The 27,549-nt window shown below is 40.9% G+C and overlaps 1 long non-coding RNA gene across 1 annotated transcript in view; it reads right to left on the reverse strand.

Moving 5' to 3' along the window:
* The window catches only part of LOC104912865 (uncharacterized), a 595,545-nt gene that overhangs the window by 46,537 nt on the left and 521,459 nt on the right, over positions 1-27,549 (reverse strand). The window contains exon 8 of the long non-coding RNA XR_014885757.1: positions 24,842-24,940. This is a non-coding gene — a long non-coding RNA (uncharacterized LOC104912865). The remainder of the gene's footprint in view (positions 1-24,841; positions 24,941-27,549) is intronic.

Raw genomic sequence — 27,549 nt, forward strand, 5'->3', positions numbered from 1 at the left:
TCAATATCTGAAATCTGCTTAGGCGAGTGCTGGAAAGAATATTATCTAGGAAGTGCTAACAATGCACTTTAATTTTCTTCTGGACTGACTTGCTGCTGATACACTCTGAGTCTGTTTCTGAGAAAACTGTTTCCTGATAAATATTATTTGAAAGCTTAGCGCCCTGTTGAGGAGAGAGACGAAGAAAAGTTGTTTTGGCTAATAACGAGAAAAGCACTCAATGAACTTTTGTACATTTGTACAAATGAAATTTTACGGCGAACTCAAGTTTCCCTAGGTAGAGGCCTTCATTGCATTCATCCCACTAAAGCATTCTGCTCACAAAAGTCAAAAAAGGCTGCAGCTGTTGTAAACTTTCAGGTTCTGTAAAAGGGAAATCCCATATAAGCACATAGCTCTGATTACATAGACCCAGATTTTCCAGAAATTCCCTTGTATCTATAATCTTTCAGGGTAAGGGAAAAAAGAAAATAGAAAATAGACAGAGCTGCTTGAGGCATTAGGAAAAGGTGAAGAAAACTCATGATTAAATGTACAACAGCACTAAATAAATAAATATTTGGAACTAGCAAATTAAGGAAGTGGTTACACTCCACTCTATGAAGAAGCAATTTGTTGTCATTCTGCAAAAGATATATACAAAATAGATGCAGGACTTCAAGTAAATGTCATAAAAGGGTAGAGGAATACTACCTTCAAATCACAAGAGAAAGCTCTGAGGACCCTTTAGCATTGAGAGAAGATGGAGTCAGAAGATGAACTGAAGAGTTTTACAAAATAATGAACAGCAGAGAGAAGCAAAATCAGGGAATGATTTATAGCAGGTCCTATGCCACAAGAACAATGCAGTGCATTTAAATTTGATGAAGTAAACAGTTTTCTTGGTGTTGCTTGTTGGAGTTTTTCAACTCAGTGGCTTCTTAACCTGTGAGATGCATTGCTGTTATGTTTCTTTGGAATGAAGAGCTTTGCAAGATTGAAAAATCCGATCGACATTTATTTTGATAATGACAAAATCTCCTGTTCCTTTTGAACATCTCTAACATACTTTTTTACCGAGGAGTGGGATAAACCCTCAGGCAGAAGCGTAAACTCTAATTATATGGGGTCAGGAATAAACTTCTTCTCTTGGCAGGTCATCCCAACATTGCCCACTAGAGGGTCTCCAGGGCGTTCCTTAAGTCATTTGGTCATCCTTAATAGCGAGGAGAGGCCTCATCCAGGATAATCTTTGCTTTTCCCTCCATGTACCGGTCTGTTCCCTTATGCAAGCCATTTGCAAACATCTGCATTTTGCAGAAGAGTCTTCATCTGGGCAGATTTCCCACAGCAGAAAGGCTGCTTGTCCCTCCATCCATCCGACTTTGCCTACCCAGTCCTACGGGCTCACATAGAACAAAGAGCTGCGGGGGAGAGAGAGAGGAAGACATACACAGGGAGTAACAATCCTGCATCCCTTTGCGGGGATTTTAATGGTATATGTGAGGAAAAGTAATAAACGGGACATAGCCCATTAGGCAAGAACAAATTTTCTTCCCATAATTTTATCTTTGTTTAATTGAATATTTAATTAGGATAAATATGAAATTAATTTTTTTTTTTTTAATGTGTTCAGTACATTTAGCAAGAAGTGTTGATCCCGGTCTGCATCTTGAGAGGCATTTATGCAGACACGGACAGCAGCCATGCCCTTCTTGTCCCCTTCTGTGTGCTAATAGAAGTGAGCGGGTCATTTGGCATTAGCAAAGGAGTAACTTAGCATTTGCACTGAGCTGAATCTTGCCAGACTGTGTGCATATTGGAGCCAGTAGACAGCGGCTCCTTTCACGTTGATGAATGGCTTTTTTCAAGCGTTCTGCTCCCTAGTTATGAGAAGGGTGACCCGGTCAGGAGACGACTTTATGAAGCTATAAAAAATGTATGTCACTTCGGACTCTCTAATGTCACGGGAAAAAAAAGGGAGAGAGAGGGGGAGAGAGTGAGAGAGGGAGAGAGAGAAGGGAGAAAAAACCCAGCGCACAAAAAAATAGCAGGGTAATAAGCCTGTTTTCAATGCTCTAAATAGCTTTCTGTCTACAGCCCCTGTGTATCCCTGTGAGCTGGGGCTGCCGCTTGCTTCAACAAAGCAGCGAGGGTTTTGTGTGTGTTTAAAAAGGTTGATTCTCTTTGCCTTCCTATCACAGCAAATGCTTATCATGATGACAACAAGGCATTGGGAACGCAGGTCGGGTGGCTGTTACGTCGGCTGCTGCGAACAAGCTATAATGTACATGAAAAAAAATGTAATCCACTCAAGGTGGCTCTGACTTTTAAGTATGCAGAACAGCTCCAGAGAAAGGCACCATAAAAGTAAAGTGGCTTTGAAAGAGCCCTTTCATCTAATATTTTATAAAGTATTTTCTCAGTGTCGCAAGGAATAAAAAGTAAAGGGTTGCCAGGTATGTTTGCCCCTGTGCCTTTGGTTTAATACTCTGGAGTTTAAAGATACCGCCGTGTAGATTTTAACATAGATGGCCCTCCGTAGATCCATAATTTAGCATTCATTGAATTTTCCCATTTCTTTTTAGGCTTTGATATGCATAAGTCATTGCATTAGATGCTTCCCCCTTACTCTTGCCCCCCTCCACCCACCTCCCAGAGATGTAGTACATTTTATAACTGATGTTAAAATGTTAATTTGCACAAGGTAAGTGGCCCGGAGGATTGAGGGCAGAGGCCTTTTCTTTATTAGGATTTCAATTAGTCACGGGCCAAGTTGGGAACGCCCAAGTTCTGGGTTTGAGCGCTGCCCCTGCCAAAGCTGAGAGGCAAAAGCTCCTGAACTCGTAGACCCAACCATGGGTTCACTTTCCTGTTTTTCCTGGCGGGATTTCCAGTCCTCATCCCGCCCGGCACTGGAACAACTTGCATCCACAGTAGAAACAAGACAGCCTGAGAGTCAGGAGCCAGGATCAGATAAATCAGACGTTTCCCTATCGAAATTTGGAAACCTCTTTGGTTTTTTGATAGGCAAAAGTCAGGCTAGGAGGAACACAAATCAGCAGGATTCAATAATGGCAATGTGCTAGTCAGTGAGTGGAGGTGATGCAGGAATGTTACTGGCACCTTTTCTGGTATTCTGTGGGATTGCAAAAAGGATGTAGCTTTAATTCATTTAGAAGTCCCCTGAGATTGAATTGAGTCCTAATGAAAGTTCCCATTGAAGTTAATGGACCCGATTCTCTCCTCATTGCAGGGAGTACTTCTAATTAAGTCAATAGAATTACACTAGCATAAAACTAGTGTATGTGAGAGGACTAGCAGGTCTTGGGAGAGTTGAACCTCCTAATGACAGGACTAAAATTGGACCCTGAAAATTCCAATCACTTTTGCACCGCAATAAATTCAGTGTAATTGCATCAAAACACATCCAGCAGGCAGTGGCCTAAATTCTGCAGGATTGTTCCACGGTCATAACTGAGTAATCCCACCCTCTTCCGTCTGGAAGTGAGATCAGGATTTTGCTTTCAGTGGTTGGAGTATAAAAGCAAATACAAGTCCGGAAAAGTAGATGCATTTACTCTGATTATTACTTACTAATATTCATGCCTGCAACCAACGTATACTTAAGTCAATGGCAATACTCCCAGTTCTTTTTCTCTGGAAAAGACACATCTCAAATGATAAGTAAATAGAAACCAAAAGGGAGTCATGGTCACTACTTCCAAATCTTCCTATCTACAGAAAGGCATTAGAAGGTATGGGACAGGTAAGGAGCTTATTCTGCATCTAGACTGTGTGACAGCCTGGGGCAGCACTGGCTGCCAACACCAGACCACCCTGCCTTATGCCAAAGGCACTTTTCATACAATGGGAGAAAGGGAAAAAAATCATCTCACTCAGTGGCCCACTTCTCCTTATTCAGCCTGAGAGCAGATGAGCCTTACCTACCAGTGTACAAGGTGGAGATAGTCCGTGCAGCAAATCCCAAGATAGCTATTTCGAGCCACACTCTTTTTTTTCCTCCCATACTTCTGTTCTCTGAAAGTGTTTAAGCTTGGTAATGCATAAAATATATATTTTTGCAAGAAAAAATTTTCCCTCCATTTAAGAATTTATTAACAATTTACATAATTGCTTAAGTAATCTGCATAATTGACAGAAAGTTTAATTTGACCCTAGTTCAAATGCAACACTTATGGTTTTAAATTGAAATGGGTATAATTCATTTATGAGAGTAATTAAGCCATAGTGTCTAACAAATACAATGTATGCTGCCTGAGGCCTTCAAGGCCAGAACATGCTATTAGGATGTTTTATTTAAATATGTCAAATCTGTTCATCTCCAAAGCTGCCTGTGTTAAAATATATCAAATGTCTTACTTGACCTTTAAGTTGCCCTACTGAAAGCAGGGCATTAAAATAAAATAAAATAAAAAATCAGAGGCTTTCCTGTGCGCCTATGAAAAGGCAGGAGTGGTGGAAAAGAGACCAAGGGAGAAGTGCTCTGAATGAGATTATCATCCCTTCCAGCAGCGATGCAGCTTTAAGTGACTGGTTTTGCCTTCATTAAGTGAAATCCACTGCTGTGTGCAGTGCCAGCGTACGGCTATTTGCAACCACGTAAGCCATCCAAATAGAGCTTAAGCAGTGCAAAAGTCTTTACGTTGGCCTTCTACAAAGGACAGCCCAGCAATCCCTGGAAATCCCTTGATTCCTCTGAGACCATTCCGGTTGTGACAGCTTGTGCTATCCCAACAACTCCCAACAGCCAGAGCTGAGCATCACTCTCCTCCCACATTACCCTCCTAGAGGATGGCTACTAAGATTTCAGCTGTCCTTTAAGAAGAGATTCAGCAACCACTGCTCAGTTTGAGCAATGCTTTCCTTCAGCTCTACCCTCGTCAAAGTTCTGGCAGCCACTCAAGGTCCCAGACTGACTCAGACTTTGCATTTCCCTATCTTTGGGTGTTTGTAAGTGTATGGAGCCTCATCAGCTATACTCATTTTGCCCTGTGGGCTGAAAAATGAAAAGCTAAAGATCCTTCTGAAAATCAGGTCCTAAGCCTATCAAAGTGTAGTACATTTTTAATGTAAGCCACTCTGTTCCTGTAGGGCTGCAATCAGCAGAGTTGAGATGTCTCTTGGGAAGGAAAAACGCTGAAGATTTATTCATCAGGAGGTAGAGTTTTTATATTTGCTTCGGAATTATTATTATTATTATTATTTGCCATGTTGCTATGCTGAGATCCCCTCACGAGCCTGTGATTTCTCAAGGTTTAGGTCTGGGGCTGCTGATTTCATCTGATTCTCCACGCTGGACAGTTAGGCTGACTCGGCCTCTGAGTACTGGTTCAGGCTCGTTAGTGTATGACAACATCTCAGCTCCTCAGTAATTCCCACAAGTTGACAATCAAGTATTAAATATCTGATAATTCTTGCTGTAATGAACACTGTCATACAGCAGAAATATTAAAGTCTACATGGCACATGCTATCACTGCTCATCTTTGAGGTCAAGAAAAAGGGAATATGAAACAGAACTTAGGGTTGTGCTTTTTTTCCCCCCAGAGATACGTTCCTAGTGTACTCCAAGTTAGACTCACTGACTTTTCTAATTAGGTTGTTATGTGACAGATAAAGGAGAGATGAGATGCAGGATGAATGTATGCCAAGTAGTGATCTCAATTACCAGTTGTGTCAACTAAAGCTGTGCGATATTAGGGAATTTATTAAAAGCTTTCCATAAGCAATGAGAATGTAAAGAACAGCAATTTTGTCCACTCTTGTGGCTACATCACTAGTTTCATGATGGATGATGTTTCTACACCAGCTTCTGAGAGTGAGGAGCACAGAAAAAAATCAGCTTTCATTGAAAAAAGTAGAGATGGTCAAATCAGAACAGCTTAACAAGTCAAAATGAGTCAGCTGGGCTGCAGAAACCATCCCTAGGTGTACTTTTATCTGAAGGCAAATGCTAATTTATATCGCATACCTCAGACTGTCTTGAAAGAGGGCAGGTGAAGTGAATTATTTTATATAAGCCCTAGGCAGAAGAATGCTCTTGCAGGAAATCTGCAGCTCAGCCAACTCATGGTAACTTGCTACAGTTCCCTGATGGCAATTACAAAGCATAAATGTCTAGTCTGTTTGCAGACAGGACGTACAATTAAGAAACACCATCCTAATTAATCCTAAATAAGTACGGTCCATTAATAGAGGTACATGCTTATTGATTAATTGATTTGTTTTTTGAATGTAGACTGAGAAGTAACCAGACAGTTATCTTCTTTCCCTGCCCCTAAAATCCAGCTTATAGTTTCACAATGATCTTCTGGAAAATCAGTATCAGGACAAGAAAGAAGAAATGCTCCGTTAGCTGACAAGTCTGAATGACTGTGTTCTGCTCCAAAATGGTGGAAATTTGGCAGATCAAAAAATCACTTATGAGGACTTCAGAGAACAGATGTGAGATGCATGTTTTGGATAGAAAAAAAAAAAACTTCTTAAAATGTTGTTTGTTACATCACTGGATTCTCTTTAACTGATATAAATGGGTTAGGAATGTCAAAACCAGTAAATGTAAGAAAAGAGTATATTGTGGTTTTAAGAAAAGGTCACATTTAAATCTCAAAACGAGGTCATGTTTCTGCTACCACGGTCTTAACAAATGAATGGGATGTTCAAATCTGTTAAAAAAAAGAATTGCAGGCTTTTGCTAGAGTTCAGCCCCAGTTGTGAGGGAATGCTGCAGGTGACACTTGGCAGGAGCACCTGGCAGTGGAGAGAGGAAAGCAATGGGACAGGAGGCTGAGGGTCCTGGGATGCTTCCTAGGGGATTCCCATCACAATCACCAGGTTGGCCGGGGAGGCTGCCTGAAAAGCCTGCAAGGCAAACTGACCTCCGTGTAAGAATCAGGCAGTTGCATTTCTCTCTCCAAACATCTTTGATTCCAGAACATCTACCCAGAATCAAGCACCTTGAGTGAATTACTGATCATCATTACTGATCTAATAATAATCTCATAAATAATACATCACGTTCAGCTTCAAGCAGCCATGCTGGCAGCATGAAGTACTACTAACCCCGAAGGCACAGATTTCTTCTGAAGGGCCTCAGTTGAGCTTGCACAGTTAAAAGTGCACGGGTTTCCCAGAATTTAATTGCCTGATTTGCAGTTTCCAGGTAGCCATCTAGATAGCAGTTAGACTATTAGATAGCACAGAATACTTTTACATCTGTAGTAATTCTATAGCTAATAATATATCACATAGAAAATATTTTACCATATATTTTGTTCTGTAGGACAAAACCTAATATTGTATGTTCTAAAAGAACAAAATCAGAAGCCATTTCCTGTTATATGAAGGCTTAATGAAGTCTTCATTTATAAGCCTACAGTTCCAGTCTGATTAAAAGGGAAGGTCTGTGATTAAAACAGTCAATCAATTGATTGATTCTTGTTCAACTCATTCCTTTCTCAACGTTGCTGGCTGGATTCAGCACTGCATGTTTACCTTTTTAGTCTATGTGGAAAGCATATCTGTGTGTGAACCTACAGCCTGTTGCCACGCATTACTACCCTGCCACCCCCATTCCCTGCTGTTACCTCCGGTATAAAATAAGATTGGCTACATAGGCATCAGCAAGATAGACCTAGCTAATTAAAGTCTTGCTCTTTGTGGTGCTTTGCTTACCCCCTGGGCAAGGCTACCGCATGAATGTCCGTTAGATGCTCACCAGCAGCAATGGAGGAGTGTCTTGGCAGAGTCTGAACTTCTTTTCACATCCTTTCATTTCAAACAATGTGGAGATTAACCTGAGATACTTCTCCAGACCAGGCTGCCATATTCCTAAAATACCTTTATTGTGTAAGTAACTCCACCTTGTTTAAAACTGAATTAAGCGGTTCACACCACTTTGTTTGGCACCACTATGAAGGAAGTCATCATTAACCAAAAGCTAAGTGTGTTTAACATCTGAAAGATAGATTGTTTTACCTCCCTTTTCACAGCCCATTGCCCCAGAAGAAATTGTACTGAAGTCTTTAAAGCTTCAAGAAGCAGATGCCACATAATGAGAAAGGCATGAAGAAACTGAGCAGGAAGAGGGTTGCCCTAGGAAAACTGAACTATTTGACAAAATAAAACATTAGGACCAAATCCCACAGTCTGAAGTTTTGCCTTCTTGCTTAATTTCTTGTCCTTTATAGCGTTGTTCTTTCTTCTTCATCATACATTGGATTCTTTGCTCGTGCTGTGACAAATTATTGTGTATGCAATAATTACAAATAATTGTAAGGGCAGCTGACATTATTTTGACTTCCAAATACCTGATGGAGCGCTTGGACACACTAGTGACCTTAAATACACTCCCTGAGAGTACAGTCTGGCCTCTAGCTTTTAAGTGCATGTGATTCTATATCATTTCATTTTGGTTCTAGCTGGGCTTGGAATTTGCATCCCTGTGCCATCAGAATGGCCTGGAGTTTCTTAATTACCAAACAAATGGAGAGTAGCTGCTTGATTTTGACAGCTCCTTTGTGTATCATTCTTCACAGAACATGAATGATTAATGGAATTTTCCCAACACAGTCAAAGTTGTTTACTGATGGAATTAAAGCTGAAATTGGCAGTGCTCTTTAGGGAGGACTTTTTCTATAATGTCACCAGACCTGCCAAGAGCCCCTAAAAAATAGGGACAATTAGTGATGGGTCAGAAGGATTCTGGGTATTAAAAGGTTTGGTTCTCTCCAAGGAAAGTGAAAAGGAGCGGTGGGCAGTGAGGTGAAAAAAAAAAAAAAAGAATAAAATCCTTAAAGCCTTTCTTTGATTTTCTTCATGGCGTAATATTCTTGGACCTATGACCTTCTATTAAAAGGGAAAATAGCTAAATTACAGTATCTGAAGATAAGAAGTACACAGAAGAAGCCAGATAAAAAATACCAATTGTTCTGTTGACATTTTGAGCATTAGAAATGGCTGGAGAAGCAACTATCTGGTGAAGAAGGCAATTGGTACTGGTAGACAGAATGGAAGATGGTTGATGCTTCTGCCACCCTGCCATCTGCATGGCCTGGGGAGCTGATGTCACTGTAACTGTAACAGTGTGGGGACTCTGGGGATGTGTAGAGGAAGCAGATGGAGAAGAAACTTGTGGTCACAGCATGTAATGACAGCATGAGAGGAAACCAATTCCAATGAGTAAGGCAAAGCTGTGAAGAAAATCATCTAGAATTATTCTGAACACATTCATAAGTATTCCTTTTTTTCCTGTATTTTCATCATTTGCCCTTACATTGCCAGATTCCACAGGCAGAAAAATTTGTGGGAGTAATATCCTCCCATCAGCAGTGGTTCATCTGGGACACACTTACGAAGTTCATAAGAAAGGCAAGCCCTACGCAGCATGCTCAATGTTTAAAGTGTTTTATGAATAACTTCACACCAACCCCTGGAGATAGTTAGATAAGCATGTGATTTATTTTTATTTCCATTTTCCAGATGGAGAAAAAATGGTGGAATGACCTTCTAAAGGCCGCAGAAGGAGTTGAAACTGAGATGAGATCAAGGAGCTCCTGACTACCCTGCCCCCAGGGAAAACATCAGATTGTTCTGCATCTCTCTTCTGCAACTATTGCACTGACAAAGGCCTTTTGCCACACTCATGTAAGCGTGTCTACAAGATGGATTTTTATGACTGCAGTGAAATTTGGGAGATGGCCGGGACACTCTGGTTTCCAGCAATCCCATATCATACTTCCCTCATGTGCTTCTCTCTCTCCTGCCTCTATGCCTTTTTCAATAAAGAGGCAAAATTACCCACGAGCAAGGCTGTAAGGGACAGCACAGAGCCAGTGAAATCATATGCCTCCTGTGCTTGTATAGTTAGCAGCAAGTGTATATAACACAGCCCTGCCCTTCCTCTTCTAATGAAAGTGGCTCGCCACCAGGTAGGTGATCTGCTGCCAAAGGAGATTAATCTCCGCTTTTAGAACATGTTTTGGGGTTGGAAGGGATATCAGCAGCTTTGATATGTTTTTAACATCATCTAAAGCGTAGCCAAGGGATATAATCGTACCCTTGAGAGAGCGAAGGTACAATACGTAGCTAAGTGCCTCTAATCCACAGTAGCATGATTATCTATTGATAACTGCCTCCTCCCCTTCAGCTGTCCTACTGATCTTGAGTTTGGTTAATAAAAACAAATGAATTCAGCATGCCACAGCAGAGAGTAACGAACATGTTTTAGGGGTACTGGGGCAGGGAAAGGTTAACTGTTCTGTTTTGTTTAGTTTACTTTTAATGCAAAACCCAACTGGCGCGGTGATCTCCAGATACGCACAAATACCGATGCCAGATATTCACTCACACAGACAAAAGTAATACAAGTACAAAAGGGAAGGCTGGGGTGGAGGAAGGGGAAATGGCTGGGGCCAAGAACTGGAAGCCAATTCTTGCCGTGATGTACTCTCACTGCCTTTGTGATCCTGAGCAAGCCTTAGATTAAATTTAATAGTGAGGACTGGATCCAATGTCTGATACTAATTAGAAAGCAAAAGGCCCTTTCACCTTCCGCTACTAAATTTGCCTGAAGTTATTTATCTGTAGTTAATTCTGTACAATTGTATCCTAAAGTCAGACTTCAGGACCGATGAAGCCCTGTAGTTGCAACTGACATCTGTAGGATATTTAGTTTGATAATATTGCTCATGATAACTTCACGGATCATTTTCATTTTTTTGTGATTAAGGAAAAGCAGTAACACCCTTGTTCTACACCACCGAAACAAAGTTATGAGAAGGTGTACAATTTTGTATGCTTTTTTAAGAAATGGAAGATCTTCCAAGCAAGGCTCAAGAAAGAGAATCACACTATAAGTCAGTATTGGAAATGCAGACTGAAAAATCAAGTGCAGACTTTAAGTCAAGTGCATTATCACAGATAATAGATGGTGAACAGTGCACTCAAGTTTAGTGACATGCACTTCAGCTGTGCAGAGTTACTCTTGTTAGACTATTGTAACATGAAAAGGAAGGTTCACATGGTACAGCAAGATGGTACAGATAGATGCATGCACCGCTCAGCCATTCATTTGGATTTTGTTCTTTCTCACTGGGAATTAAAATGAGGAGTACCAATGCTCTTCCAAGGTTTGAAAAGCATCTGCAAAAGTTAGAAAGACGTAGGGAAAGAAAAAACACAAAGAATCTTATTTGTTCATCCGTCATATTTTCCAGGCAACTGTTCTCTTGAGGAACATGCAAACGAATAGCCAAGAGTGAGTGGCAGAAAAGAGTATATGAACTCCTTCAAGCAAGGCATGTCTTGGAGCTACTTTCATGTTCTTTCCTGATGCTGGGGAGGGTGGGGCAGAAGTCTGGGAAGAGATCAGTTGGCCTCGGAAGGCATGGACCCTACGTAAGAAAACAAAAATTCCTGGAGATATGCCTTGTTCAGCCATTGCAAGTGTCCTCAGAGGTCAAGCACTACTATCGTGTTCATTTGGTGGCTCTTAAAGAACATTAAACTGTCCAAAGGCACCCAACCACATGTCACAGTAAAACAAAAATCAAGTGATTACATGCCCAGGCAATACTTATCATGGGCTGTACTTACTTTGGATAAAGACATACAAGGAAGTTTTTTTAAAAGATTGCCCCGAAGGTAACCAGCAATTAGCCAGATATTTTAAAAAAGCAACCGCAACACTCTGATTTAAGGCAGCCATTGCAAAAAAAAAAATCCCAATAATTTGATCTCTAACAAAGGAGGGCCTGTCAGATCAGCAACCCAGAACTGAGGTAAGGGTTTCATATAACAATACTGCTTGACGTGGTATTCATTTTCAACCCACAGTGGTAAAAGTTCAACCTAACAGCAGCTGTCAAATACCTTTGGCTAATCCCCTGTAGCTGCTGTGATACAATTTTGGTGGTGTAAAACAAGGCATCACCTGACCCCAACAAGGCCACAGCACTGTTAACACTTTGCCTTTGGGAGGCACACGAGTGGGTCAGAGTGGCTACAAATTTCCCTTTAGATATTTAGGAGAAAGACCTCCTCACGCTACAGACCACAGCTCTGCTGTGCTCCGTGCCACAGTAGTGCAGAAATGTGTTTCTTTCCAAATCATTAAAGCCTGGCACTTCAGAGCTGGGCTCGAGGGAAAATGTCCCTGGCTCTCTGTGCCTTCCCTCCTGTATTTCGAAATACAGATGCTAAGCTTCAGTGCACCTTCCTGCTGGATTTTCAAACAACGTGGTGTTTTACAGGCTTCAGGATATTATAAATATTGGCTTTTTTTTTTTTTTTTTTTTTTTTTTTTTCCTCTGAGCTGTTCAGTGCATTTTTAATGCTCGGGCTTTGCAATGTGCTGTGAGTAGTAGGATGGAAAGAGCCAGGTTAATGAATCTCACATCCCAGCAAACCCCAAACACAGACCTCTCCACAGGAATAGAACATTGCCTAAGGGTTAGAGAAGGCTACTGGGACATCTCTCCCCATCAGCCTCGGACCTCTACTTTGTTCTTATCTAAATACTACATGTGCTAATGCTTTCCCTGTTGAAGCAGGCTACACGGTGCTCAATAAAACTTAATGTTTTGAAGGCCATTTGCATGCAGAGGGTGGCCCGACATGTTATCCAAACAGACCTGAAGTCAGCGGTCAACATCATCCTGATACAAAGCAACTTGCAAGAAAAAAAAGTAAAAAGCCTGAGACCAGTGCTATAGGCGGCCAGCATAAGGTGTCTTGTCATCCTGCATGTAGCCAAGTAAACTTCATAAAGAATCTGTACATGAGCAGACACCGTGATTCCATCCTGATATTTTTTACCATTAATTCTATTGAGCTCCATTTTACTCATCATCTGCACCTGCAAAGGCTTTTCGGTGTCATCTCAGATTAATTCCCCTTGAGTCTTCCTTGATGAGACATTCCTCATTCAGACATTCCTAAATTCAGGATGTGAAATGAATGGAAAGCAGGGATGAGAAATGCCCTCTCTCATCACAGCGCTGTCAATGTCCTGAGCCTATGCTACTTTTCAGGGGAAAATTGAGACAAAACTGAAGGATATGGCCAGCAGTCTCTGCATGTCTAGACAATATGCATAGTTTTCCTCATCCAGGCAAGTCGGAGGCACTCAAGGCAAAACACTTTGGGGTGAGCTTTGAGTCCTTTCAGTAGCTCTTCAAGTCTCACCTTAACCTCAGCCGCCTTCTCTTTGTATTTACTGGGCTTGAACCCTTAGTTAATGGAAATTTCTGAGATTGCATTTGGCATTGAGGACAACCCATACGGGCAAAGCACCAGAGAATGAAGAGTTTCCTAACTCCATTTCAGGGCAATTTATCTGGGAAACACTGGCAGCACTTTTTCAACTGTGATTGGGCTTATTTTACACCCCAGAACAACCAATGTTCTTTCTCTTAGTTGTGTTTGTTATTTAACTCTACAGACTTCTCCATTTATTTGCTCTTCTTACTTTGAATTAATAATGATAATAATAATAGTTTTAATAAAAATAAGAAAAAAATCAACTCCTTTTTACTAAGGTACACAGCACTGTTCCACTTGACTGGCTATAACAAACTCAACTCCTTTGAAAGTAATGGAATTACATTGCCAGCACAGTTCACTGGTCTGCCTCATTTTGGATAATTCATCTCTCTTAATGTCTCAGCCACACTGAAGCACAGCATCACCTGCTAACTTGTGGGAACTCAGCACTGCAACCCAGCAGTCCCAAATCTCAGCCATGCCCTGAAAGCACCAAATGCTCAAATTGGTATAATGAGAGCAAGGACTCACTCTGACCATGTGATCCAAGCATTTCTTTGAGAACAAAGGGGAATGCAGTGGTTTATTCAGCCAAAAGTCACCAAAGGTTTAGAATAGCACCTGTTTAAAAACCCAACTGAAAATTCACCACGTCCACCTTCCTGTATCAGAGTTCAGGTATTTATATCACAGAGTTCACAACCAGATACTACTAAATGGAGCTAACTACTATACTTGCATGGAGCAGCCCAACATCAGTATCTGCTGATAAAAAGCACGATTTCAGAGAATTTCAATTTTTAACAGGGATACTGCTTTAACACAGAGCACTGAGAAATTCATCAGGCTGCCAGCTAGCTGGGGATGTCCTCTGCCACATCCAACACAGTGTGTGCGCGTTAGGAAAGAAGTCATATTTAGCACACTACAATTTACCTGCATGATTAACCATTGACGGTGTTTTGGATGTCTAATGAGATTATATTGGGTTTATGTACAATTTCCTAAGTAGGTTGACTGATAGATTGATCAAGGGTAGATGGGATCTGACAGCAGAATATTATGGCAGAATTCTTCCGGTGATGGATGAGCCCACCTTGACACAAACTCCAAAGCTTCGCCTCTTAGTAATAAATCTCAGCTGAAGTCATCTGTCTCTGACCTGAAGCTTGAAATCAACAACTCAGGATACTGAAGTTTCATCCTCTTTATGAACATTTAAGTTGCCTCAATGGCATAAATACACACCTCCCACATTCAATCTCTTTTAATAGTGGCAGGCCTTATGTTGATTTTATTTCTTTGTTTTACAAAAGGTGGGGAATCACAACTGATTCTTTCTGCAGCCAAGGAGATCTCTGCTAATAGATGACATTCCATATGATGCTTAATGAGCCATGATTGGGATAGATGATGGGAAATGGCACTTTGGATTGATTTAGAAAGGATTCAGTAGAGGCAGTGCACAACTCCACAAATAGCAGCAGGTCTTACACGGTGCCATAGAATTATATAACAGGAACCTCAAGTAAAACCTTCAAAATGCCTTGCTGACTTGGGAGTTTAACTCCCATTTTCAAAGGCTATTCAAAGCCAGATTCTGCAAAATACAGCTAGTGTAGCAGAAATACTGAGTCACCTCCTGATTGAACAGTGATTGAGCACCTGGTGGGAAGGCAGAGCCAATTCATTGGAGTTCAGGTGCATGCAATGCAATGCAATGCAATGCAATGCAGCTGAGCGACTGGAAGGGATGGAGCCAGGATCCACCCCTTCCCAGACCTCATATAAAGGTTGGCAGTGGAGGTAGGGATTTTTTTTCTGGAGTTTTCTGTCTACCTGTGGTCTTTTGAAGGTAAGTAATTTTTTTTTTTGCTTTCATTTTTGTATGTACAGCTGCTGTATTTGGGCTCATCCTCATTTGCTGCAGTTGAAGACTTCGCCACTCTGCTATTGTAATTGTATATTGTAATTGTATTTTCCATTACTTTTCAAAACAACAGTGTGAGTAACTATCAGCAGGAGATTATCAGGCTTAAAAAAACAAAGTAAAAATTTTCTTGAAGCCCAATTGCAAGATGCGCTGTGTGCTCTTGAACTCAAAATTTGTAATGTAGCTTTTCTTGTTTCTAGGCTGTAGTATGCACAGAATATAGGATGGTTCACTGTTGTGTTCATACCATTCAGAATTAGTAATCTAATTTGCCCAGGACTTGATCCCAGGCTGCTGAAAATAGTGCTGCCCTATTTTTTTCAAGAGACTTAAGCACCTAATTCTTACCCATATCAATGAGGTCCATGCGCATGGGTCCTCAGGCATGTTTACTTCCACTCAACATGTAAAAATGTGAGGTTGTATAATAGAAGCTCCCTAAGCCCTGTGTTGGTAGACATTCTGGGTGCCCACTGCAGCTCACTGAGTTAATTAAGTAATGCGTTCAGGTGACCTACTGTAGATGTCTTCATCTGTCAGAACCAGGGAACGGGGTAGTTAAGAGACCACTCTGGAGTTTTCTGAGATCGCAGCAATCTGATATTTAAGGAGGTTAATGTAATACTAAAGGGGCCTTATGAAAGAGTTCATAAGACAGATGAACCCACCTGAATTCTGAGAGTTTGAGCAGGCAGATTCTTAACCTGTATTCAATACTGCTTTGAGTGTTTCTCCTCTTGAAATAAAAGGGAGGAGATTACCAGGAGATAGCTGTAATAGACAGCTTTTTTCTGACTAACATTCTTGTCTGCGTCTTCTGGGTTTAGGATGGCTTATAACATACCTATATCATGGCCAGTAAGAAAAATCAACTTGGAGGACAAAATTCACCTCCTGACTAACTCTAGTAGACCTGAGTGCACTCTGAGATTTTATTCCTGCTAATATCAAAGTCTAGAAACTGACATAGCTGTATTATTGTCAACCCCTGTAGTGAGGCTGAGAAAGTAGGAATAACAGTTGAGATAGCCCCATGTGAATAATTCATAGGGAATAATTTATTTGATGAATTGACCTTTTTTTTTTTTCCCTTGTCCGTGGCCCTATCCACAAGCAGCCTCTGATTTTTCTCTCTTCCATTGTTACTCAAATTGAAAATATCTGCTGAATAATTTCTGAGGATAATTTTTGTTCTGCAAATTTGTCCCTGAGCAGTTTGCTGTGAACATTTGGTATCTGAAATTCCAGTGCGCGCCAGACCCACGGATCTCATGTTGTTGTTCCCTTTTTTTGCATAAAGGGGACGTATATTTGAAACAGCACATTTTCCAATCTAACTATTGGCAGTTAGGAGTCCTTTAATGTAGCGTTAGACTCGGCAAGGTGCGTATTTGATTATAAGACCTCAGTACTGATTTGTGTGAGATAAATAACACGTATAAGGGAAGGAAATAAGGCTTTTCTTCAGGGATTTTCTTATCAACTTGCAGGTGCCTCCTACTTAGCTGCCCAGTAAGAGCTCAAGAAAGCCATGAGTCAATGGGAACAAATTCTGGTTTAAAGTGGAACAAGCCAAACTCTGTCACCCCCCTCAGCAGCCCTGGGTTGACTAGAACCTCCACCTCACCTGGAGCCAGCCCAGGTCTTCATGACTTGTCCAGCCTGCTGAGCCCAATGCAGAAATAACACTAAGAACTTGGTGTCTTCAGTGATATAAAATCATTATTTATTTTACAACTCCCACCATGGTTTCTGAATGCTTCAGTGCTGAGCAGCTCCTCAATTCCCTTTGAGGCACAATCATTTGTTTACTTGCTCCACTCATTTCATTCCGCACTTGTGTATGGCAACTACAAGATGGCAATGTCAACTTTCAGTATCTGGGGAAAAAAGGGAGCGAGACAGTTAAAAGTTTCAGTCCTAAAAGCTTTTGACACATCTTTCTGTCTCTTTCTGTCCGTGTAATCAATCTTCTAAGTTTCCAGGAGCAGCTGAGATTTTTAAAAACAGCTGTAATCGGTGGTCATTGATGGTGGGGTAGATTGTTTGCCAAACTATTACCATAACTGTCAACCGAAATCAGAAAAATAATCTCATTGTGCTGGACAGATGCCTTTCCTGCATTATTGATATAGTCGCTGCAGAGTAATAGAGAAATATAAAGCATTGTTCTATTTACAAAAGGAGATTGGCCAAGTCCTTGAGAGTGAGCAGGAGGGACAGGCACTTAAAGGAAGTGAGATATAGTCAACTCAGTAAAAGTTATGTGTCAGGGTCATGTGGCCTCCATAGTCAGCAGCAGAATCTCGGTTTTCAATAGCTTTTCCTCTCCTTTCTCACTTTCAGATTTAGCTTCATAGCTTAATCTCTGACTAAATGAGCTTACTAGTGCTTCAGTGCAGCACCGTGGCAATCGCACAGCTTTTCCCCCTTGTCTCTGGCTGCTCCAAAGGCATCTCAGGGACTGCTGCATTACCAGAAAATGCAAAAATCAGTGCAGTCCCCATGCTCCACTTCACAGTGAGGATAAGCAAGTCAGCACTGCCCATTAGAGTACAATACAGGAGAGTTTTTGTTTGCTTGCCATCAAGGTACCTCTGAAGACACTTTGAAAGCAATGAACTAAATATGAGCATTGCAGCAAATCCTTAGGCAGATGGAGCAGCCAGCCTGCATTTAGCCACAGCGCCCACAGAGTCTTTTGCTGTTACAAATGTTTGTATATAGAGAGGGGCCTGATTTTTGCTTCGGAATCTGCTACAGTGAACCCATAACCCCAAGTTCCCCATTTATAGCACAAATGAATAAATATCTATATATTCAGAGGACTGGAGGTGGTACTGGGAGCTTCTATTTTCATCTGAACAGCAAGCAGGGGTCAAGTAGAGTGAAAGTCCCGTGATCAGCTGAGGACAGGCTATGGGAGATGGATGGCTTCATGTCCCCTTTTACTTTTTTTTCTTTTTAAGTTTTATTTTATTTTAAAATTACATCACATTTTACTGCAGCGAAAAGCCTGCTTCTCATCAGTATTTTGAAAACATACATTTGGATTTTTTTTTTTAAGCAGGAGTTATCAATATAAGTAGCCCTTCATTTAACTTGAAAAGAGAAATTAGCTGTTACAAAATTACAGCAGTTTTTAGCTTGTTCTTGTTGAAAAGCAGCTACATGAGATCCAAGCCTCATTTTGGAAGTAACAAATGTACTTTTCAGTAACTTAATGTTTTGAGGCAACACATGGCTTTTTCCTTTCTTTCTCGGGACAAAAACATACAGATGCACTCTTTGTCTTACTGCAAATAAAGATGGAAATAAAATCAGTTCATCGAATTTGGTGTAATGAGAACTATTGTAATGATATAAAAATGATTTAAATAACAACAATGAAATTGCTTTTGCCCCAGTTTTAGTGAAATGTCTGTGTAAGAGCCATCACACTGGAGTGAACCAAAACAACAAAAAAAAAAACAACAGGGCTAATTGGAGGACAAATTCTTCCTGGTTAATACTGGTCAATAAATAGCTCAGGCCCAGCACGTGGGCTGTAAAACATTTGTTGCTTTCACACGAGAAGAACTTGCTGTGTGCAAAATGCCTGACTGGGCTCATGCAGAAGAACAAACTATGGCCAGGAAAGGAGTGCATGAAGTGTCCTTGACTCTGCATTGGTCTTGGCTCACATTCTCCTGCTTTCAAGTTGTGTTCTACTTCTAAGGTGCTCTAAGTCCATTAGCACGTGCCATGGCCATGCAGTCTGACCCAACTATTTGGTGCACTGCACCACCAGTGTACATCTACTAGCACCATATATGTACACAAGTAGATACCAATCCCAATAGTGTTTTTTAATTAAAAAGCATAAATTTGGCCTGCTAAATCTATTAACGATTTGTTTTAATTAGGAACCCAGCTGCTTCCTGAGATTTCACAGTCTGGGTTTCAGAACTTTAACCGTACTGAAAATGAGTCTCAAGTGAGTTGCTTTGAGTCTTTCAGCTCAGCATTTTTACCAGCTTCTTGGAAGAGAGATGTTTCAAAAACTTTCCACAGTGTGCTTGTCATTCCTCCTCTGTCCTTGGCTCATACTGACACACAGAAGGCAAAAGCAGCCTTGGGATTTTATGAAACGCATGAAGATGAGGATTCCTTACAGAATCATAGAATGGCCTGGGTTAAAAAGGACCTCGAAGATCATCAAGTTTAAACCCCTCTGCTACGTGCAGGTTTGCTGGCCACTGGATCAAGCTGCCCAGAGCCACACCCAGCCTGGCCTTGAATACCTCCAGGGATGGCACACAGGGATCCACAACTCTCTTGGCAGCCTGTTCCAATGGAGAATAGTTGAAGTCCACTACCGGTCTTATTAATGTCATTCTTAGAGAGGCTCACATCTGACCAACTTACTGCCACCCAAACTATTCCTTCCCCAGCATAGAGAGTGCAGTTAATTAATCAGACTTCCTGGTAGGTAATATCACTGTTACTTTCTTTTGTCTGTATCCGCAAGTTAAATTCAGGACAAAGCCTGCCAGATTTAAGGATCCCATCTTGCAGCTCAAAGAAGCTAGGCAGTAAATGTCAGCTTTTCTTCGGACAGTTATTTAATGAGATCATACACTAATGAACTTCAGGGCATTCCAACACTCACTCCTGCTATGTTTGTATTGCCACTGCTAGCCGGTCGCTGGGTTGACAAAGCACACATTATGCTGGCAACAGTATATGGTCACTTAAAGCAAGTCATCTTCCCAAACAGCAAAATTTTTCCATCTTCATATATGACTACTTTTATAATGCTTTTTTTCTTTTTCTCTTTACAACCTAATGCTGGTTTAGTGGCTGATAGCCATGTAGCTACCTAAGACTCCAGCTCATGGAAAAGTTATGACAGGAGAAAGCAAAGTCAAGAGAGGCAGCAATGCATGCCAACTCCTGAGCTGCTGCAGGGACAAAGCAGCTCTGGTTTCAACTGTGTACTGTTCCTCACAGACAGATCCTTGCTTTGATCCTGTTTGGAGGCCCAGATTTTCTGAACATCACCTTGAGCAAAGAGAATTAGCTGTCTGATGGCCTCTTCCATCCAGCCAAAAGGTGAAAGCTGGGATAAGATATCTGTTTCAGCTTTGCATCTGCTACTCCAAAATTTGTTTAAATAGCTCAACTTGTGACCACGTTAGTTTATTTTATCAATCAAGCTTCGATGCACTGATAACAAACATATCAGCAAAACTCTTGGACATGCTCACTAATAATAAACAGAGAAATAAACTCTGACTGAATTTGTTGGAAAATGGGAAATGTTTACTCCATAACATATTGTTGATAAAGTATAAAAATAAATAGTGAAATATTTTCATATATACCCTAAATATGACACCAAATAAAGCATTCTAGCCTGCTCAAGCAGGAGGGAGACTAATGAAAGAAGTTCTATGCCTATAATGAGTTCCTGCAGACCAAAAGCAGAATGAACCCAAAGACTTCACAGAGATCCACTGATCAGATCTACAGGCACAGTTCTAAGATCCTTCTCATCCACTTTTTTTCCTGTCATGATACTCTGATGTGTTTTTCTCTACTCTTAAGGTCTTGACATTACATGAGATGCTCAGGCTGCATTAAAGATCTCTAGCCTGTACCCCGTAAAAGAGAAGCTTGAAATATAAAAGTTGGGGAAAAACACAAATCTTTCTTCAGAAATTATTTTGATATTATAAAGCTCAGTATATTAAAACCTGTCTTACACTTCTGGACAGAATATATGCCTTTATGAGTTTTATATACTTCAATACATACTATCACATAACTCTGAATTCTGTACTTCTTTTGAAATTATTAGCTAATTTTCCCAAATCCAACATAAAATTTCTTAATATTTTTACTTGGCATTATAAACTCTTTACCAATTAATGAGAAGAACCTTGCAAGGACATGCTCCTTTTAACTGTTTTATCTTTAAATAATGGCATATTTTGAAGGCAAAAGAAGAATGACTTAATCCCACTGAATCTGAGTGACACATTGTCTTCAGACTTCAAAACAACGCCGATAGCCTTTGCTTCATAGGCCAATCTTAATTAGCTGGGTGGTTCAAGCTCTCACTCATTAGGACACTTAATGGCTTTCTTAGTTCTGTATGCACTGAACTCCCAGCTGCTCAACCCTGCTGTTTGCCAGTGTTGTGGCTGGGGAAACTCCACACACCTGTGAACCTACAGCAGCGTTGAAACAGGACAGGGGAAGCTGGGGGCTGGAAGAAGCATGGAGCTAGCTGTTGGAACCAAGAGCTACGTCCAAACCTCAGCAACAAAGCTTTGAGTTATTGCATCGAGAAATTTAAAGCCTGGACAAGAAAAGTGGGAAGGGGATAGGTTTGTACAGAGAAAGCTTTCATGTATGCCAGCACTAATTCTTTTTTTTTTTTTTTTTTTTTTTTTTTTTTTTTTGCAAAAGCATAAACACATACCTGTGGGTACCTAGTTGTAAAGTGCCTGCTGATTCAGGGAGGAGCCGCTTTGCATATTCATTGCTGTGCGGCTGAGATTCCCTCCTGCTAATACTACCCTTTCCCCCTGCTCACAAAGGGCTGCTTTGCCAGCCTGTATGAAGTCTTTGTTGGCTCGTTTACTAAATCTTCAGCCTGTCTGCTCAGGGTTAAGTACCCTCAACTAAGGTATGATCCTCCACCACGTGCTCTGGTCCCAGGGTTGACTCATAAGTAGAAGAGTCCTTAAGCCTCAACAAGCAGATGATTGAAAATTCAGTAAACAAGCTCGAGAAAGTCAGCAAGTCCAAGTTTCCAGCTATATCGGAATGAAATGCACTTTATAAATATATATTTAAAAGGAGGCTTTCAGTGACTTTGCAATGATTTACACTATGTATATGTTGTATCTTTTTAATTCTCTTACCGTCCTAGAACCCTTCCCAGTCAAAGGTGGCTTTTTTTAAGTAAAATTCAGTCAGGTTGTTACAAACCCGTAATTAAATACAGAAACCACTATGCAGAATTGCTCATTTTTCCTCTAAAAGAAAAAATATATATATGTCAAAGAAAGTTAAGTGGATTCTTGTTAAAAAAAAAAAAAAAGTGTTTCTGCAATCTATCAATATAAATGTTCTGGAGGTATATTGGACATAAACTTACATAATCTTGGGTATATTTAAAAGTTTCCATGGCAACCATTTCTTTGTCAAAAGAACAACATTGCTTTGGGTTATTTGTAACCCACACCTGGTCTCATCCAGCTCACGTATCAGGACCAGGAGGTGACTCTGCTGCTCACCAAGCAAACTGACTTGAGTGCTTTCAGTTTCTCACAGCCAGAACAGAAGGAGCACTGTCACATTCCTTCGTTATCCATAAATGGAAACAATAACAGTAAATCAGTTTAGACCCCCTGAAAACATCCAAACGCCTGACAGCCTCCCTCTCCATGCAGGGACCATCCGGTTATGTTGCTTCTGTAAAAGGGAATGAGTGGGCAAGGTCCCAGGTCTCCTTAAGAAAAGATGATCATTCTGCTTGTTGCAGGCTTTCCCTCCAGAGTAAGCTGCTCTTCTAATAAATGCTGTTCCGACAGCAGAGTTGCAGTTTGCCAGGAACAGCTCCCAGTGTAGGGCAGCTGCATCTGCAAAGGCATCTTCAAAGTTGCAGTTCTAATTCTCACGCCATTTGTCTTCCCTTTTACCCAGTTCTTCCAGGGAAAAGAGTCCAGTCTGACCTTCCTCCCACCTCCAGAAACACTCCAATAACAGGAGCTGTAAACTGTAGCTGGGTTTCTATCTGACAGCAGCTGAGAGTCAACAGCAGCCCATCTTATCCACTTCAGAAATGAGCCCTGGCTGATTGGACAAATATTTCCTATTTACCAGCTTCTCCCCCCTCCTGGATAATTCTAGGGTTAATCCACCGTACCACCTCCTCAGCCCAGCCCCGTGATATTGACACTTAAGAAACACAGAGCTGTTTATATTTCATTGGAGAGCTCATACTATCAATTTTCACATTAGTGAGTCTAGCTATTGCTCTCTTCTATCGGGATCTATTGAGTGGTGGCAGTAGAGATATCCGCTGTAGTGAAGGAAAAAAAAATACTTAGCTGTCTGATGAAATGTTTTAAATGCATAGGGTTCACCTTGGGGTTGGCTGCTGCTCAGATTTTATCCATTAATAACACGCAGGGCTGCCACACTACTCTCCAGGGCTGATAGGAAAAATAGTACCACTTACAGATCCCCTGGTTTGCCTCAGGGAGAGTGCACCAAATGCAGCACATATCATACATTTTGGGGCTGAAATTTACTCCAGAAGGAAAAAAAAAAAAAAAAAAAAAAAGCCAAACATTATTTATATTAAGAAACAAACCCAACCCTATTCCTGCAGCACAGACAAAGGGAAGTTGTCATGTAGTCCAGTAGTTGCAGAACTGAAGTGCTTTGCTTGGGCTATGAAACAACTCTAGGCAAAACAGGGATAAGATTTCATTGTAAAGGGACTTCTTTTTTTTTCCCCCCACTTACAGCGCTGCAGGTTGGTATTTCATCCAGCAGGGAGAAGGATCTGAACTGTTATAAGAAGCCAAAAGAGTGGACCCTCAGTCGCCATCATCTTTCCAGCACAAGCAACAATTTATATTTTTTTTTTCTACCACTGAAACAATTCACAGGAAAATGATCATCAGAATGAGAATTGTTAACTGATTAGATTATTGTTGGCATTCAGTACAAGAACACAGCCAAGTGCTCAAGGGTAAGTATTATTTTCATCTGGTGATGAAGCTAAGAAGGGATTCTGCACCCAATTCCCTGTGCATTAATGATCTGAAGATATTTGGGCTGGGTTGCATTGTTTTCCCCTTTCTTTCAAAGGGAGCCACAGAGCTCTCTGCTGCCAAGAAATGTTATTTAAGAATATGAGTTTCTTTTGTAAAGGGAAAGGCATAATTAGATGTTAAGAGCTGATTATTGTATTGTTCTCCACACAGTTTTGCAAGAGGAACTACATTTGAAGAAAGAAGAGAAAGTATGCATTGTGCTTGGAAAGTGAGAGGTATCTGGCTTAAATGTTCTTTTTCTCCATATCTGAAAACTTTTCAGAAGAGATGAGAAGTAAACCAACTTGCCACTGCACTCTAGAAATACAGCTTTTGCTGCAAGCAGCCCACTTTTTTTACAGTACCTGTTGGTGGAACCTGGCATTAGAGTTTGCACTTGGAGCACCAACAAGACCTCCAATCTCTTCAAAAAGAACCACTTGAAACAGAAAACTCTCTCTATATATTTTTAAGGGCTTGAAACAAGCTAAACTTCAATCTGCAGACTTCTTTTTACTACTCCATCCCCAGGGAGCAGTTGTACCTCATGCTCCTCCCTTAGGACTCAAAATCAAAATATTTCTTTTTCTGTCAGGCCGCTCACACTGAGAATTCTGTAAGCTGTAAGCCTGGACAAGTATATATTTAGCTTATTCAAACTCAGTAACAGACTAAGCTTAGGTATGAAGCCATGTTGCACCTAGGAAAGACCTGGGCTACAAGAAACATCTACTAAGTACTTCTCTATTTTGTGCCATACCACAGAGGACATACACTGTTCCAGATTCTATCCCCCCAAGATATTTGAAATAAAGTTGTCAAACCTCTTGTTCTCTGGAGGCTCCTGGAACAGCTCAGAGCAGATTGGTCAACCACCACAGGCCTTCAGCTGCTGCCAGCTTCCATTTGTTTTTCAGCAGCATCTGTGAGAGAATAAACAACTGATGTGAGCACTCGCTTCTTTATTACTCTTCTCACCAAGTGAGAAGTGCTTCAGTCCTGCTTAACACCTCCTCAAAGCTCTTTCTGCTGCTATTTCTTCATCCTCAGGATCCACTATATGTCTAGGTTATAGAGTTAATCTGAAACACGGCTCAACTCCCAGACAAAAAAAAAGCCATTAAGCTATCTATACATTAAAAGCTCTTGGTGACCTGGCCACCCAGCAGGACCTCAACCCTGCACCAACCTGTTCCTCCTTTATTTATGGAGCCTACGCAAGTTGTGATGAGATGGGAAGTACTGTAGCTTTAAAGAATAACAATACTTCTTTCAAGTTCCAAGAATTTTACCCTCTTTCTGTGGGAAAGAGAGTAGAGAATCTAGCTAGAACTACCGACCTATTCTACCCCACTCACTGTATCTTTATCATGTTCCAATACTTCTAAAGTTATATCATTACTTAAGTCTTTAAGGCCTATTTTAAAGATCATTAAGTGATTTTTTCCTATTGCTCCTATCAGAATTTTGCTTCAAAACTTCCCAGATGTCATACTAAAAAGTTCAAATTCTCAAAACATAGGGGCATATAAAAGACAAACAACACTGCAATATTTTAAGTCCATTTTACATTGCTACCTGTAAACCGCACACCAAAGAACCTAACTATCTATATCTAAGATACATAAGTGAGAATAAAGAAGGGAAATGTAGTAAGAACACCTCAGCCCCCTTATACTAAGCAAAATAGCTCCTACAGCCCACAATCATCTTTTTACAGGATCACAGAATGGCCAGGGTTGGAAGGATCCTCAAGGATCATGAATCTCCAACCCCCCCAGCCCTTTGCCCTGCCCATTTTTTTTTCTACGAGCTTCACCTGGCTGAAAGAAAAAAAAAAAATAACTCCTTGCATACAGGAAATAAAGTGGTCTCATAATTAATGACACTCTGTGAAAAACTGACTTCTTCATGACTAGAGAAGTTCTTGGAGCCAAAGCCAGTGCTGGAGCCACCCCCTGACTTGGGGACAGGTGTTGCAATTCTTTTTAAATCTGCAGCAACAGCCTCTAGCTGTATCACAATTAACACTCTCCATGTGCCAAAGTGTAACGAACTTGTGTGTTCTCTCTGGACCTGCTTGCAGCCCAAGGTGAGAACTAATGAATTGTCAGGGCTGTGGGAAGAAGACAAGGACGTGGAGGCAGAGAGGAAAGAATAAAAATGCAAACATCTGTGTTCAGAGGACAAATCTGCTCTCTCTCAGGTTATGCAGACACTTTGTAAGGCTTTGGCAACTGAGCCACCTCTTTCCCTGCGATCACTCTTTAGTTAGGCCCAAACCCAAAGCAGTTTTTGTAGAAGACTTTGTTTGAACACATCCCTTCAGTTTATTGTTTGCTTTTTTTTTTTTTTTTCCTTCCTTCCTTCTATGCATCTTCATCCTTCATGGTTGATTTAGATTATGATGTAAACTAACCGAACGTGACACAGCTGCTCTCCTCAATAACTAAGGAGATGCCGGCTGCCACTCACCCTGGCATGTTGGTGGTTCACAGCAGGGCATACTGGGCTGATGGGGGCCCTCTTTTTTGGCATCTGTCTGTACCATTTTCATGCAGTTCGCTGAAACAAAACCAATGATGTTAACAGCATATGGGCAGCCAGAAAAGGGGTCATTTACCTTATTTGCCAACAAAGTAAAGGACAAGGCCCAGTGGAACAGCAGTATATTGAGAAGAGCTGGCGGCACAGCGGCAGAGGAGGAAACCAGGAAGGATCCCAGAAGTCACCTCTGCCCATACGTCCCTTTCCTTCAAAGTCTTTAGTTGATGAGGTCTATACAGGCTCTTTGGTTGTAAGTTCTATGAGTTTGGAAAGCTGAGCTGCCTCTGCTAAAGCAAACCAAACACATCTGGTCAGGGCGAGCATCCCACCTCCAATGCAAAGGTCTACTGCAAAGTTTGCTGAAAGCTGACAAAGATTTTGTTGACAATCAAATCTTTGTAATGGCTAACAAAAAATAAATCATTTCCATCTGCATACGCTCTGATTAATAAAGGCCTGACATTAGAGGAGCCAAAAACCTGTCAAGGATCTGATCTAATTGCATATCTAACCTGACCAGAAGTTAAGAATAATTGGAAATCTCTCAAGTAGATTTTCTTCGTAACTCAGCAGGACAAGCCACACACCAACAGCTTGCACAACCCAACTTCTGCAAACAAAAGCAGTGAGGATAATTTTGGAGAAGACCCCAAGTATTCACATTTACAGATGAGCTCTCTCTGTTCACTGCCAAAAAAAAAAAATTAGGAACTTGTTTCTGCCGTGGAGTACCTGTAGGTGTAAAGTTACAGTACTGGGCATGTTTTAACAGATAGCCTGAGCTGAAATAAAGAACTTGAGGAAGGTGGTTAGTGGAGAAAAATAGATCTAAATAGAATGGTGTCTGCAGAAACCCGGGATGACAAATCTACTGCTGTATGAAAACATATGTATATGGCATTGTGAATTTAAGAGGTGCCTCACATAGCACATATAGTTCAAGTATTTATTATGACTCCAACCCATGAAAAATGTTCCCCTTTTT

The sequence above is a fragment of the Meleagris gallopavo genome, chromosome 12 (genome assembly GCF_905368555.1).
Source record: "Meleagris gallopavo chromosome 12, MGAL_WU_HG_1.1, whole genome shotgun sequence".
Classification (NCBI taxonomy): domain Eukaryota; kingdom Metazoa; phylum Chordata; class Aves; order Galliformes; family Phasianidae; genus Meleagris; species Meleagris gallopavo.